Source organism: Plecotus auritus (genome assembly GCF_963455305.1).
Source record: "Plecotus auritus genome assembly, chromosome: 1".
In the NCBI taxonomy this organism is placed as follows: domain Eukaryota; kingdom Metazoa; phylum Chordata; class Mammalia; order Chiroptera; family Vespertilionidae; genus Plecotus; species Plecotus auritus.
Window position 1 is genome coordinate 118,827,124 of NC_137770.1, and position 14,255 is coordinate 118,841,378.

Below are 14,255 nucleotides of genomic sequence, written 5' to 3' on the forward strand. Positions count from 1 at the left end.
CAGGAGGCAGCTGATTGATGTTTCTAACTCTCTATCTCTCTCCCTTCCTCTCTGTAAAAAATCAATAAAATATATTTAAAAAAACAAAACAAAAAAAAAAAACAAAACCAACACAAACACTTCAATTAAAAAATGTGCAGAGGATCTGAATAGATACTTCTCCAAAGAGGGCACATACGGAAGGCCAAATAGACCTATGAAAAGATGCTCAACACCACTAATTGTCACAGAAATGCAAATTAAAACCACAATGAGATATCACCTCACACCTGTCAGAATGGTTATCACCAATAAGTTTACAAACTAGTGTTGGGAAGAATGTGGAGAAAAGGGAATCCTCATACACTGTTGGTGGGAATGCAGAGTGGTACAGCTATTATAAAAAACAGTATGGAGGCTCCTAAAATATTAAAAATGGAACTGCCTTATGACCCAGAGATTTCACTTCTGGGTATACAGCCAAAGAAACCCAAAACACTAATTCAAAAGAATACATGCACCCCTAAGTTCATTGCAGCATAATTACAATAGCCAAGCTATGGAAGCAACCCAAGTGCCCACTAATAGATGAGTGGATAAAAAAATGGTGGTGCATATATACAATGGAATATTACTTAGCCATAAAAAAGAATAAAATCTTACCATTTGCAATAGCATAGATGGACTTAGAGCGTATTAAGCTCAGTGAAATAAGTCAGTCAGAGAAAGACAAATACCATGTAATTCCACTTACATGTGGAATCTAAAGGACAAAATAAGTGAACAAACAAAATTGAAACAGGTTCATAAGTACCGAGAGAGAACTGGTGATTGCCAGAGGGAAAGGGAAGCTGGGGCACTGAGTGAAAGAAGTGAGGGGACTAAGAAGCACAAATTAGTAGTTACAAAATAGTCACAGGGAAGTAAGTAAAGCATAAGAAATATAGTCAATAATATTGTGATAACTATGTATGGTGCCAGTTGGGGTACTAGAAAATATAAAGTATGTGATTGTCTAACCACTAAACTGTACATCCTAAACCAACACATAATTTTTAAAAATGTTTTGGTATTTTTCGAACTTTGTTCATTTTAAGCTTAATTTAAACATTTTAATCAATGATTCTTATTTATTAATAAATTAATGATGAAATAAATGTTTTCCCTGATGATCAGGGAACCTAAAGCTTCCCAGGATAGAGCAGAATCATTGTAGAGGCCTAAACCAAGGCAAAACCCACAATCACCAAACCAATCAAAACTCAGAAAAACATTTTTAAACATGTTTACTTTGAAATTTTAAAGTATAGCAAAAATAAAGAAAGTATTTTCATACAATGAATAGAAAATGTCTTTTTCTAAAACTCTGGGCCCATTTTTTGAAAGAAACCTGTATTAGTGGTTTCTTATGTTTTCAGAGATGCCCACTGCAGCATTATTTGTAATAACAAAAAGGCAAGAAGTCAGCAAGTAGTTAATTGGTAGTGAGCTAGTAAAATAAATTATAGTTCATCCATACAATGGGATGCTATTACAAAGAATGAATTCATTATAAGTACTTGTGTGGGAAGGTCTGAAGAATATATTATTGAGTGAAAAAAAGCAAGGTAAGTAGAGCAGTATTTGTCTTTCTGATTTAGGTCACATGAGTTTCATTCAAAAGTAAATTGCCCAGCATTACCACCATGGTTAGTCTTACCAGAAATTTGTGGAGAGAAGATGATGCTTACCAAGATGCTGTTACTACTGCATTGTCATGAATCTTAAATGTCACTAGAAATTTTGCCCTTGACATTAACATGGCACTTCCTGTTATAACTAATGGCACTATAATTTATAACTGTGATAACTTGTTATGAATAGTACACTTTATTGGTTCTAAAATACCCATTTTTTTGGTCATATTTTAACAACTCTCAAATCAGGAGGTATCTTAAGATCTTTCTGCCAGATAACAGTTGGTAAGAGGCACATGCACTACAAAATTTGTCAGGGGCTTGGAAGAAAGCCTAGGAAATATTAGTGGAGAATTCTTTCTTTAAAAATGTTTCATCAGGAAGAATGTTAGTGTGTGTGTGTGTGTGTGTGTGTGTGTGTGTGTGTGTGTGTGTAAGGAGGTGAAAAGAGCAGTCTTCAATAACTCTAATCAACAGTGATTTAGAAGAGGCAAACTTTGAATATGGAATACTGTGTGATAAAAATCTATGTCTAAATAAGTTTAAAGAGTTCTTTCAATAAGTATAAAAATTCTAAGTGATAAAACAGCAGAATATCAAAGTTTAATTAGCAGCCTTTATTATTTCTTAGTAGACCATGAAACAATGGTGTGTCTTACAAATAACGATGTTTTAAATTCAATGAAATATGGGGCATGTTTCTTATTTAAGAACTAGAGGCCTGGTGCACGGAACTGTGCACGGGTAGGGTCTGGCCGGCCCGCCCCAATTGGGGTAGAGGGGGCTGATTGGGGGTTGGGCTGGCTGGAGGGAGGGGCTGCAGGAGGTTGGCTGGTTGGCCCCACCCCCGATTGGGCAGGTTGGCTGGCTGCCGTGCATGTCATAGTGACCTGTCGTTCCGTTAGTTCTGATCTTTCTGGTCACTTGACTTTTATATATATAGATATGAACAACATGATGAGCGTTTCAGAATAAACAGCTCCAATCTCTGGTGGATCCTACTCTTAAATAAATTAGCTGATTTTCAGATACCTTTTATACCTACGAAAGGAAAGTCTTGGATCTGAATAACTCTTTTTTGGGAAAGGATAAAAGAAAGGTGTTTGGTGAAAGTGTTCTTTACCTACAAATTGACTTTTTCATTGTAACAAGAGTTGGTTAACAATCATTTATTTGTTAATTCATTTCTTTGTAGCATAGGTTTCCTGATGTCATTCCAGCTTGTTCTATTAGAGGTCACTTTGATTATGATGATGATAATTTGTCTTTCTTTTTGGCTTACACTGTTGCCATGTTTTAAGTCCTCATTACTGATTAGGAATGAGCAATTGACCTAAATTGAGCTAATCAAGGCCCTGGAATTTTTGAACATGGGGAACTCTGGTCACTACAGCAGTAAATGTAATGTGAATTTGGGAGTTGCTGGCAGCTACATTTCTGGAACTGGTTTGAGACATGAAAGCCAGCAACAAAGAGAAGCAGAGATCTGGATTTCAGGCTCAGCTGTGCCTCTGCCCTTCCTCTGGTTTGCTCACATGAGTCAAATTTACTTCAGCTAATTTTATTTGGATTCATGTCATTTGTAAACCAAAGTATACTCACCATACCCTGACACTTCTCTTTCAGTACTTACATCCATCCTTCTTCCTATCTGAGTCCATGGTGGGCTATGATGGGAGAAAAATCCAGGTGTTAGACACTTCACTGAGCCACACCATCTCCACTGGACCAGCTGTGGTCTTGAACTAAGCTGCTCTTGGTTTTTTCTAGAATAAGTTCTCTAACTGAGCATTCATGCCTGTACAACTGAGTAGCTCCTCTCCCTTTCTCAAACTCTACTTTTTCCTTCCCTTCTAAACCCCTCCTTTTTTCCTCTGAAGCTCCCATTCTTAATTACCAAATTCCTCTATATCTTCAACATTTTCATTGAGCATTTCCTTCATCTTCAGTCTTATCTGGTACCAAGCTTCCTCCAAGGGACAACACTTCTGCTGCTGCCCTCTTAAATGGAGGCTGCTCATTTTTTGTATGTTTCATGTATGCTCCTTACTCTGTTGTGAAACTAAAAAGCCTATTTTTTAGTCCTACTGGCTTCTCCTCACCTCAACGCTGCCTTTTACTGTCATCCTAATATCTCCCCTTCATCCACTGGTGGCATTTGCTCCTTATTCATTGATTCCCTCTACATCCCAACTCAGTCCATCAGCCTGGGGAACTTGAAGGTCCACATGAACAATCATGCAAAAGCCCAGTCTCCTGGGCACTGACTCCCTCATTGTCAACTGCCTTCCTTCCCACACCACCCAGCCATCTCTTCCCACTGTCACAACTTGGATCTTGTCATTTTTCAGAAACTGTACTAATGACCATGCCACTCATTTCAACATACTATATCCTACCACAACTTCTATCTTGCTCATCAAATGATTCCCACTAGATCTGCTCTTCAATAACATTAGGGCCTCATTGGAGTGACTCCTTTGGCCTTTCTGCTTTCTCCTTGTCTGTCAGCTCCTTTAGCAGAAACAACATTCTGTTTCCAGACAAATTAGTGTCAGAAGTGGAAGTGGTATCTGGTGCTAGAAGTGGCATGGTGCCATGTCTAGCAGAGATTAATATTAAGATATCTACTCTAGCAGTTTTTTTCTTTATGGTTCCTGCCTTTGGTGGCAAGCTTCAAAAAGGACTTCCACATTTGTTCTCCAGGTATCTTTATGGTTCAAATTTTGTTTTTATAATCTTCACCAGAGGACATTTTTTTTCTATTGATCTTTAGAGAGAATGGAAGGGTGAGGAGAGGGGAAGAGAGAAACATCAATGTGAGAGAACATATTGATTGGTTGCTTCTGGCACACGCCTGGACCAAGTCCAGATATCTAACCTGCAATCCCAGTGCCTGGAATGGAACCCAGACCTTTTGATTCACAGGCTGATGCTCTAACCACTGAGTAAAACCAGTCAGGGCAAGTTTTTACATTCTTAATTTGTAATCTCCCATGAATTAACTTTTTTTTTATTGTTTAAAGTATCATATATGTCTCCTCTTCCCCCAATTGACCCCCCCCCCTGGTCCCTCTCACCCTTCAGGACAAGCCCCCACCCCCCAGTGTCTGTGTCCATTGGTTATGCTAATATGCATGCATACAAGTCTTTTGGTTTATCTCTAACTATCCCCCCTCCTGCCTTCTCTCTGAGGTTGGACTGTCTGTTCAGAGTTACCTTTGTCTCTGGATCTATTTTTGTTCATCAGTTTATGTTGTTCATTATATCCCACATATGAGTGAGATCATATGATATTTATTTTTCTCTGACTGGCTTATTTCGCCTAGCACTGTGGTCGGCAAACTGCGGCTCGCGAGCCACATGTGGCTCTTTGGCCCCTTGAGTGTGGCTCTTCCACAAAATACCACGGCCTGGGCGAGTCTATTTTGAAGAAGTGGTGTTAGAAGAAGTTTAAGTTTAAAAAATTTGGCTCTCAAAAGAAATTTCTATTATTGTACTGTTGATATTTGGCTCTGTTGACTAATGAGTTTGCCGACCACTGGCCTAGCATAATGCTCTCCAGATCCATCCATGCTGTTGCAAATGGTGAGAATTCCTTCTTTTCTATAGCAGCGTAGTATTTCATTGTGTAGATGTACCACCGTTTTCTAATCTACTCCTCTGTTGATGGGGACTTAGCATTGCTTACCATTGCTCTGTATTCTTTCTCTGACATATTTCTTGCCTCCATTTCATTTACTTCCTTTTCTGGTGATTCCTGTTCTTTCATATGGGGGCTATTTCTTTGTCTCCCCATTTTTCTCTTCTCAGGGTGTCTGGTTGTGTGGTTCACTCTCTACCACATTGACCAAAAGACACAAAATACAACTCAACAAGACACAACACAGTGGGAACAAAACACGACTGTATTCACAACACCAATAACCACAAATAAAGGTGGGCACCAGAGAAAAGAGAATTAGAGGAGAGAAAAGAATGCAAAAATGATATTGAGAAATGGAAAAATATAAGAGAGAAAAGAAAAACAAGAAAAAAGAAGGGAAAATATATGTATATGGGGAGAAAACTCCACAAACCAACAAATAAACCAAAAAATGCAAAAAAGAGACACACAGAAAAAAAAGTGGGGGACTGAATCTGGAGAGGCAGAGCTTATTTCCAGAAGGTAAGGTAAAGGAATTGAATGAATGGGGGAATGGCTATGGTTCAGTATAGATGAGGTATAAAAAGAATGAGTGTATAAGAAAATAGTAAAAAACAAAATACTCAATAAAATAAAAAAGTAAAAGAATTAATTAAAAAATAATAATTTAAAAATATACATATTATATTTATATATATTTTAAAATTTCCCTGTTCTTTAATGTATCTATGTGTATATTCATCTATTTTTGGAAAAGAAGACTGGAGTAGAGAGCAGATAGGCCTGAGTTTGGTGAGTGAAACTAATTAAGCTATTAGTAGAAAAAGAGAGCAAGCAAGGAGAGGAAAAACAAAACCATAAAATAAAAACAAACAAACAATCAAATAAACAACAACAAGAAAAAAATTGGCTACCGAAGAAAGAAAAAAGAGAAGGGTGCAGGACTTAGAGGAGGGGAGAGGAAATTAGATATATGAGGAAGCCAACAGAGACTATTATAATAGTAATGTGTCAATAAAGTAGATAAATTTTTAACAAGAAGTGAAAAGAAAGGAGAGAGAAAAACTAAAGCAGGAACATGAGAAAAGAAACAAAAAAGGGAGAAGTGAGGAAGAAAAGGCTGGAAAAAAAGGAAAAAATGAGATAAAGTAAAATTATGATAAAAAAAAACTAAAACTAAAAATAGAATGTAGAACACTAATCCAAAAAAATAGAAGGTTAATAATAATAATAATAATAATAATAACAATAATAAATAAAATAAAGAGAAAACAAAAAAATTTAATTCCTTTAGTTAAAGATAAAAAATAAAAAAGTGAAGTAGTGAAGTGTTATTCACTTCAGCTGAGTTTTAATGTCTCATGGGCTGGTTTAAGACCCCCCCCCTCTACTGTTCTGTCTGCCACATCTCAGTTTCCTGTTAGGTAGTCAGCACTGTGTTGAAGTTCCCAGCTGTTGGAGGCTAATTCCAGCAGGTCATAAATGCAAGAAGTTCATCAAAAGGTTGATGAACCTTGGGGCGTCAGCAGGGCTGAATCATATTACCTGCTGCTGGAATAGCTGGAAGCATTTCTCCAAACCTGAAGATCTGCATATAGTATTGCCTGCTGCCAGACAGTTGAGGGCAGTTCCCCCAACCTAATAATCTTATTGTTTACCCAACCTTACCTTTGATATGCATATCTGCTTTGCTATAGGGCAAAATGTGTTAATAAAAAGCTAGGGGTCCAGAGACTCGGAGAGCTCAGTTAAGCCTCCCTGGCTCCCCCAAATATGCCTCCCAAATTTATATTTCCTGTCTAGTTTATTTAATTTACTCACAGCCCCTTCTCCAGATTCCTGAATCCTTCTAGATGCAGATAACACCCCGGCACCCAGCGATCCTCTGCTCCTCTGTGTCAGATTCTACAGCTTTGGTTTCAAGCAAGTGGAATCAATATGCCAACTTTGTTTGTCCACGTGCTTTCAGTCGTATTTATGGATGCATCTATTTCTGACACGAGCTCTAAGTGGCGATGTTGTTGTATTAGTTCAGGGACCAAATGGCCCCACTACCCAGTCCCCAAGTGCTCCTGGGGGGTATTCAGAATCCTTGTTTCCCTGCCAAGTTCAAGGCTGGGTGTGGCTGTGCCACCAGGAGGAGCCCAGTCCTCAGGAGAAAAATGGCTGTTCAGGGTTGGAGGGACTGGACTGTCCCAGAGCTGGCTTCCTGATCATCTCTCCCTATTTTGATCCCTTGCTTCCACAAAACCACCTTCCCCTAAACTGTAGCCTCAGTGAGTGTTTGTAATTGAAAGATCCTATATATTGGGTTCAGCGAGCAATAGCAAGGAAAATATAAAGACAGAGCAACTGCACCGCTGTGTGTCTCTCTCCCCCCAGCACTGTGCGGCCAGTGCAGAACTTTAGGCTGCCTCTCTGGGTGCAGCCTCTCATGGCTGTGGACCCAGATCTACAGTCCCTGGCTGCCAGAAGCTCTGTAGACCCCCTTCCACAGTCAAGTGTTACACATGTCCCCACAGACGTGGACTTGGTGCAGCCCAGTTTCCTTCCGACCTTCTTGACCAGCGGTCGTTAACCTTTTGGACCTCACAGACTATCAGTCTAGACCCTGTTGCGCGTCTCTCTCTCTCTCCAGCCCAGATCCCTGGTCCTACCATTTTCCAGGCATCCCCCATTCTTTCTGGCCATGTATTGCCTCACCAGCTGTGTTTAATTTGCCAATTCTGGGTGTATGTTATTCGATTCAGCTGTTTCTTCTCTCTGCTCCATGAGAAGGTGCAGGACACATCCGCCTATTAGGTCACCATTTTGTCTCCCTCTGGACAAACACCTTCAGAGCCCACGGTCAGGGAGGCTGGAGTCTCGGTGTTCATGGGTTTGCAGCCAAGGCAGCAGGTCCCTGGCTGGTGTAGAGGCTGCCTGGCTAGGCAAGCCTGGTCCGCCAGCCCCCAACTGTCCTGCGGAATAACTGTCCCTCACTCATACATACACACATGCCCTACACGTCTAGGCACTCCCCTTTCACTCACTCATTCACTCACTCACTCACTCACATTCTCTTCCTCACTGCCATCCTGTTGGCCGCCATCTTCCATTCCTCCTCCCATGAATTAACTTTGATATAAACAGGTATAGTATGGATCCAGCCTTTTTTTCCACCCAAATGGCCAGCAAAATGTCTCAATATTATTTATTGAATGTCATCTGATTTCCACTAATTTGAATCTAGTCCACTGATCTGTCTGTCTTTCCTTCTGCCAACCAGCCTGTTTTAATATCTGTAGCTTTATAAAATGTTTTCATATTTTCTAGAGTAAGTTTCTCTCATCAGAATAGCATGATTTTCCATTTGGCATATCTTTTCCTATTACCCCTAAGTAAAGTTTTTGTTGTTTTCTTTACAGAAATGAAATATTTAAATTTATTTGTGTTTTGTCAAAAGCATTGTTTTTAATCAAAATTTTTTCTACTTTTTGTGTTTTCTAGGTGTTTCCTTTATTTTCTACTAGAGGCCTGGTGCACAAAATTCATGCATGGGGGGGGTAGGTGTCCCTCAGCCCAGTCTGCACCCTCTCCAATCTGGGACCCCTCGAGGGATGTCCGACTGCCCGTTTAGGCCTGATCCCACCGGGCAGTTGGACATCCCTCTCACAATTCAGGACTGCTGGCTCCCAAATGATTCCTTGCCTGCCTTCCTGATTGCCCCTAACTGCTTCTGCCTGCCAGCCTGATCACTCCTAACTACTCCCCTGCCAGCCTGATTGATGTTTAACTGCTCCCCTGCCAGCCTGTTTGCCCCCAACTTCCCTCCTCAGCCGGCCTGGTCACCCCTAACTGCCCTCCCCTGAAGGCTTTATCGCCCCAACTACCCTCCCTTGCAGGCCTGGTCCCTCCCAACTGCCCTCCCCTGCTGGCCATCTTGTGGTGGCCATCTTGTGTCCACATGGGGGCAGGATCTTTGACCATATGGGGGCAGCCATCTTGTGTGTTGGAGTGATGGTCAATCTGCATATTACTCTTTTATTAGATAGGATAGAGGCCTGGTGCATGGGGCTAGGGGGCAGCTGGTTTGCCCTGAAGGGTGTCCTGGATCAGGGTGGTGGTTCCCTTGGGGCGTGGGGCGGCCTGGGCGAGGGGCCTGTGGTGGTTTGCAGGCCGGCCACGCGCCCTGGTGACCCAAGCAGAGGTCCTGGTATCTGGGGTTTATTTATCTTCTACAATTGAAACTCTGTAGCCTGGAGTGGAGCCAAGCCTTCTGCTTGCTCCGTGGTGGCAGCCATTTCTGTTGGGATTTATTTATCTTCTATAATTGAAATGCTGTAGCCTTAACCGGAGGCCTGGGCTGGCCAGGGTGTACGAAAAGCTTGGCTTTCTCCATCGCTGGGGAAAACCAAGCCTCCCTTCTGCTCTCTTCGTGGCCACAGCCATCTTGGTTGGGTTAATTTTCATACTCACTCCTGATTGGCTGATGGACGTGGCTTGTGGGCATGGCTTATGGGTGTAGCAGAGTGATGGTTAATTTGCATATTACTCTTTTATTAGATAGGATATTTATTCTATATTCTATGTTGTATTAAAAATACTAGTAGAAATGTTTTATTTGCTTGAATTCTCTGCATTAATTTAGAATTCAGAAATTCTATTTTTAATTAGTCAGCTAATGTCTTTAGGCTTAGAAAAATAATCCTTAAGTTTTTATTTAGCAGTGGCAAAAATATAAGCCTTTTTATAAACCTCATGTTATTTTTTTCCTGTTTAGTCATTGATAAATTAAGTAAACAGATTCAGACTCAAGTTTTGCCAACAAATAAGATATCTGGGGTTTGGCCATTTCAGCTCAAATTTAATAGACTGGGATGATAAAGGACACTTTAACAGACATTAGTTGGTGTATTTCTGCTGAACCCAGAGATATATTCCAACCTGCAATCCATTGCAACCTGTAAATTTTTTGTGCAAGAGAGTAAAATACAGTTGGTGGCTTTCCTTTAAAGAGTGTCAGAAATGCCACACACCTCCAACAGTCTTCCTATTTCCATTTGTGCTGACGATGTAGAGGTTACTGTCCAGAACATGGTGCTTCTTAGCTTGCTTCCTGATACTTCCTATTCTACTGGATTATGGAAGGTGTCGTCTCCTGTGGACAGTGATGCTGATGGAGTCCAGCTCATTCGGTACATGATCCCAGCACAGTTAGGAATTGGCAATTTGTTTTTCTAGATTGTCTGCTCTGAATTATGTATAGATAATGAAGGAAGACACTCAATAGTTACTTCCTTCTCCAGACCCATTCATGGGTGGAGCATGCAGGAGGCAAATCAAATAGTATGTTTGTAATCATTCTTCTGGTCTGCCCCCTGCAGGCCTAGAACACTTGTTTTCAATGCAGTCGCTAGTTCTGTATTTTGGTCATGGCGTTTTAATGTGAAGACAGAAGGAACTGTACGAGGCATAGCATTTTGCTACCATTGTGAACCCTGAAGTCATCATTTTAAAGTAAATGATGCAACTTAAAACCTACTTTATTCAGGAAATGCAAATTTTGCAGTTCTTGTGAGAGTATTATATCACTGTCTTTGCATTCACTTGAGGTATTTCCCTTAAGAGGCAGAGTAATAACCTAAGATTCTTCCTACTTTACATGTATTAATGCAATAGTCATAGGTTAATATTTCATTATAATTGAATTAAGTATTTATAGATGTGCATACTAAGGATGACTATGTTAATACTGCACTGGTTGGGGGGAGGAAGGTTGGCAAACCCATCCATTTCAAAATAATTCATACTAACCATAATGGTGTCTCAGAATAAGGAATTACAGTATCATATTGGTAGGTTTCTCCTAATCAGACATTGGGAACTTTACTTACTTTAAGACGTCCTGAATAGTGCCTACAAATGTGAAAGAGATTTTTTAAAGCTTTGGTGAGGGGAAAAGATACTGAAACAACAAAGAGAAAAAATGAGAAAATTAAATTTTAATGTATTCTGAGTCTTTCCTCCCCTCCCACTTCCCAAATTGCTGGTTCTTTGCTCTGAAGTGAAGCAGCCCCAGGCTTTACTATTTCAGCATTTGTTTTTATAACTCTGCCTCTATGAACTGTACAAACCTGAGCAAGCCCTGCACCTGAGTTCCACACGCTGTAGAGTATGGCAGGGAGGCATACATGTGGGAAAGGATATGAGTTGAATGCCAGCAGATGTAGCTAAGGGCCCAAACTGGGAGTTTCAGTGAACCATTGGGTCCTGAGGAAGAGAGTGGGAAGCAAACATTAATCTCTGTTAATAGACTCTGGCATAAGAAACCTGTGATCCAGATCCTGCTGGGCCTGGTGCTTGGGGACCACAACTGAGGCATTGTGCTCAGAACCAGGTATCTCATTTTAAGAAAGCCTGCAGAATATGCCTGGGAAAGAGTATCAGGTGGCATAAATTAAAAGGAGGAAAGCACACCTACAATATGAATTGAAGAAGAAAAGATTGAGGAAGAGGCAGACTATTTAAGAATTCATATATTTGAAGTGGCACTGTGGAGAATGTTAGAATTTGCCTTTGTAGCTCCAGTGGGCAGGACCAGAAAAAATGCCTGGAAGTCTCAGAGGGACAAATTTGACTCAATGTGAGCCAGGATTTTCTCACAATGGGGGTTACTAGCTAAGAAGAGAGGCTGCCTGCTGAGTCGTTGCACTTCTTAGTATTTAGAGTTTATATGTTAGGTCACAGGCTCAGATTCCTATTTGGAAGGAACAAATAATTAGGTGATCTCTAATGCTCCTTCTAACTCTAAGGTTTCTATCCCACTTTCCTATTATAGTATGGAATCTATAACTGATACATTATAATATTAAAATTCATGCAATACTTTTATATACAATCAAACTGTACTACAATAGCAATGTGTATCACAGAGTGATCTGAATTACAAGAAAATTTCAGAGGCTTATTTTTTGTTCCAGAATTTCAGAGCTAAATTTTTGTGACATAATCTTTGAGCAATTAAAAAAAAATCCTAGTTCTTTTTCGATGTTCAATAGTACTTTCAAAAGGTTAACTTGTTAAGCTTCCCTCTTTCCTGCCCTCCCCATTTCCTGTTAAGACTTAGGTTGAGTATAGGAGGAAGAAAACGACCCCCTTTTCTCCTGGCCCAGGTTACTGAGCCAGAATCTGGGGTAAACAGGCAGGGAAAGTAAAACAATCCCCCTCCTCTGGAAGGAAGAAGGGAGAGAAAAGCAGAACACGAAGTGCACCCAGACTTCTTTTTTTAAAAAAAATATTTTTTATTGATTTCAGAGAGGAAGGAAGAGGGAGAGATAGAAACATCAATGATGAGAAAGAATCATTGATTGGGCATGCCCCCGCACTGGGAATTGAGCCCGCAACCCAGGCATGAGCCCTTGACTGGAATTGAACCTGGGACCTTTCAGTCCGCAGGCCCATGCTCTATCCACTGAGCCAAACCAGCTAGGGCCCTTTTTTTTTTTTTTTTTTAAATGTGTGTGTGTGTGTGTGTGTGTGTGTGTGTGTGTGTGTGTTTAATTCTTTATTGTTGAAAGTATTACATATGTCCCCTTTTCCCCCTATTGTCCTCTTCCGGCCTGCCCCCACATCCCAGTGCCGTCCTCCCGCCCCCCCACATCGTCTGTGTCTATTGATTATGCTTATATGCATACAAGTTCGTTGGTTGATCTCTTACCTCCTCAGACTTCTTGATGAAGGCCTCAGCTCCGAATGGGGTGGAATGTTAAACGGGCTACAGATATACTAGGGCAGTGGTCGGCAAACTCATTAGTCAACAGAGCCAAATATCAACAGTACAACGATTGAAATTTCTTTTGAGAGCCAAATTTTTTAAACTTAAACTTCTTCTAACACCACTTCTTCAAAATAGACTCGCCCAGGCCGTGGTATTTTGTGGAAGAGCCACACTCAAGGGGCCAAAGAGCCGCATGTGGCTCGCAAGCCACAGTTTGCCAACCACTGTACTAGGGGGAGCAGATGCTTGTTTTACTTCACATTTGGCACTCTGCAAGGAGCTCATCTCAAAGGCTGTGCTGTCCCAGCCTGAGGAGACCACATCAGAGCACGCTTGATGGAACAGCAGAATTTGCAGAGGGGGAAGAGGAGTTTGATTTCCCTGAATAGTTGCTGGTTTTGGTGTGGCATAGGTAGGATCTGGAAGTTTCCATATACCTCTGAGTGGGTACATGTTCAGGATGTGGCTGAGGACAAGGTGTCAGAACTGTCCAGGGGTTGGGTAGAAGGCAAGGCAGACAAAGCCTCAGTAGGGTCTGTGGATCCCACAACAGTGGAGGGGCCAGTCAGCCAAGAAGAACCACTGTGCTTGATGGGGCTGAGAGACCAAACCGTAGGCAACAGCAGAGGAGGTTCACAGAGCTAATAGAGATGAATCTGAAAGAGACATCATTGCCACAAAGGCCAGCAAGGATTCAGAAAGTCACATGGGAGCACAGATCTGAACCTAAGACCCTTCCTCTGCCAAGGTCTCTGAGCCATGCCCCTTCTTCTCACTCCTAGGTGCCATCTTGTTGAGGAGCAGGGCAGATGGCTGGATCCCTGAGAGGCAGAGCATTTTTTCCTAAAATGATTGAGAGTTTTCTTAAGGACATTGTTTAAACGGTTACATCACCACACCAGGTTATAAGACTGGAATAAATTTAGGAGTTTTTTCTGGCTTCCCTGTAGATGGATCTCATGAAAAAGATCTGTTAAGGACAACCTAAAGAAGTAACATTCTTTTTGCACGTCTGAATTGGAGTATAAACACATTTTTTACTCTATTACAAATGTCAATAGCATAAAAATTGTGACATTGACCTTATGAACAGACACTTGTATTTCCAGTGCCTAGGGTGGTGCCTAGAACATAGAATATGCCAAATATTTTTTTGCTAAGTTAATAAATTAATTAATAGCCAATTTTCAGTAAT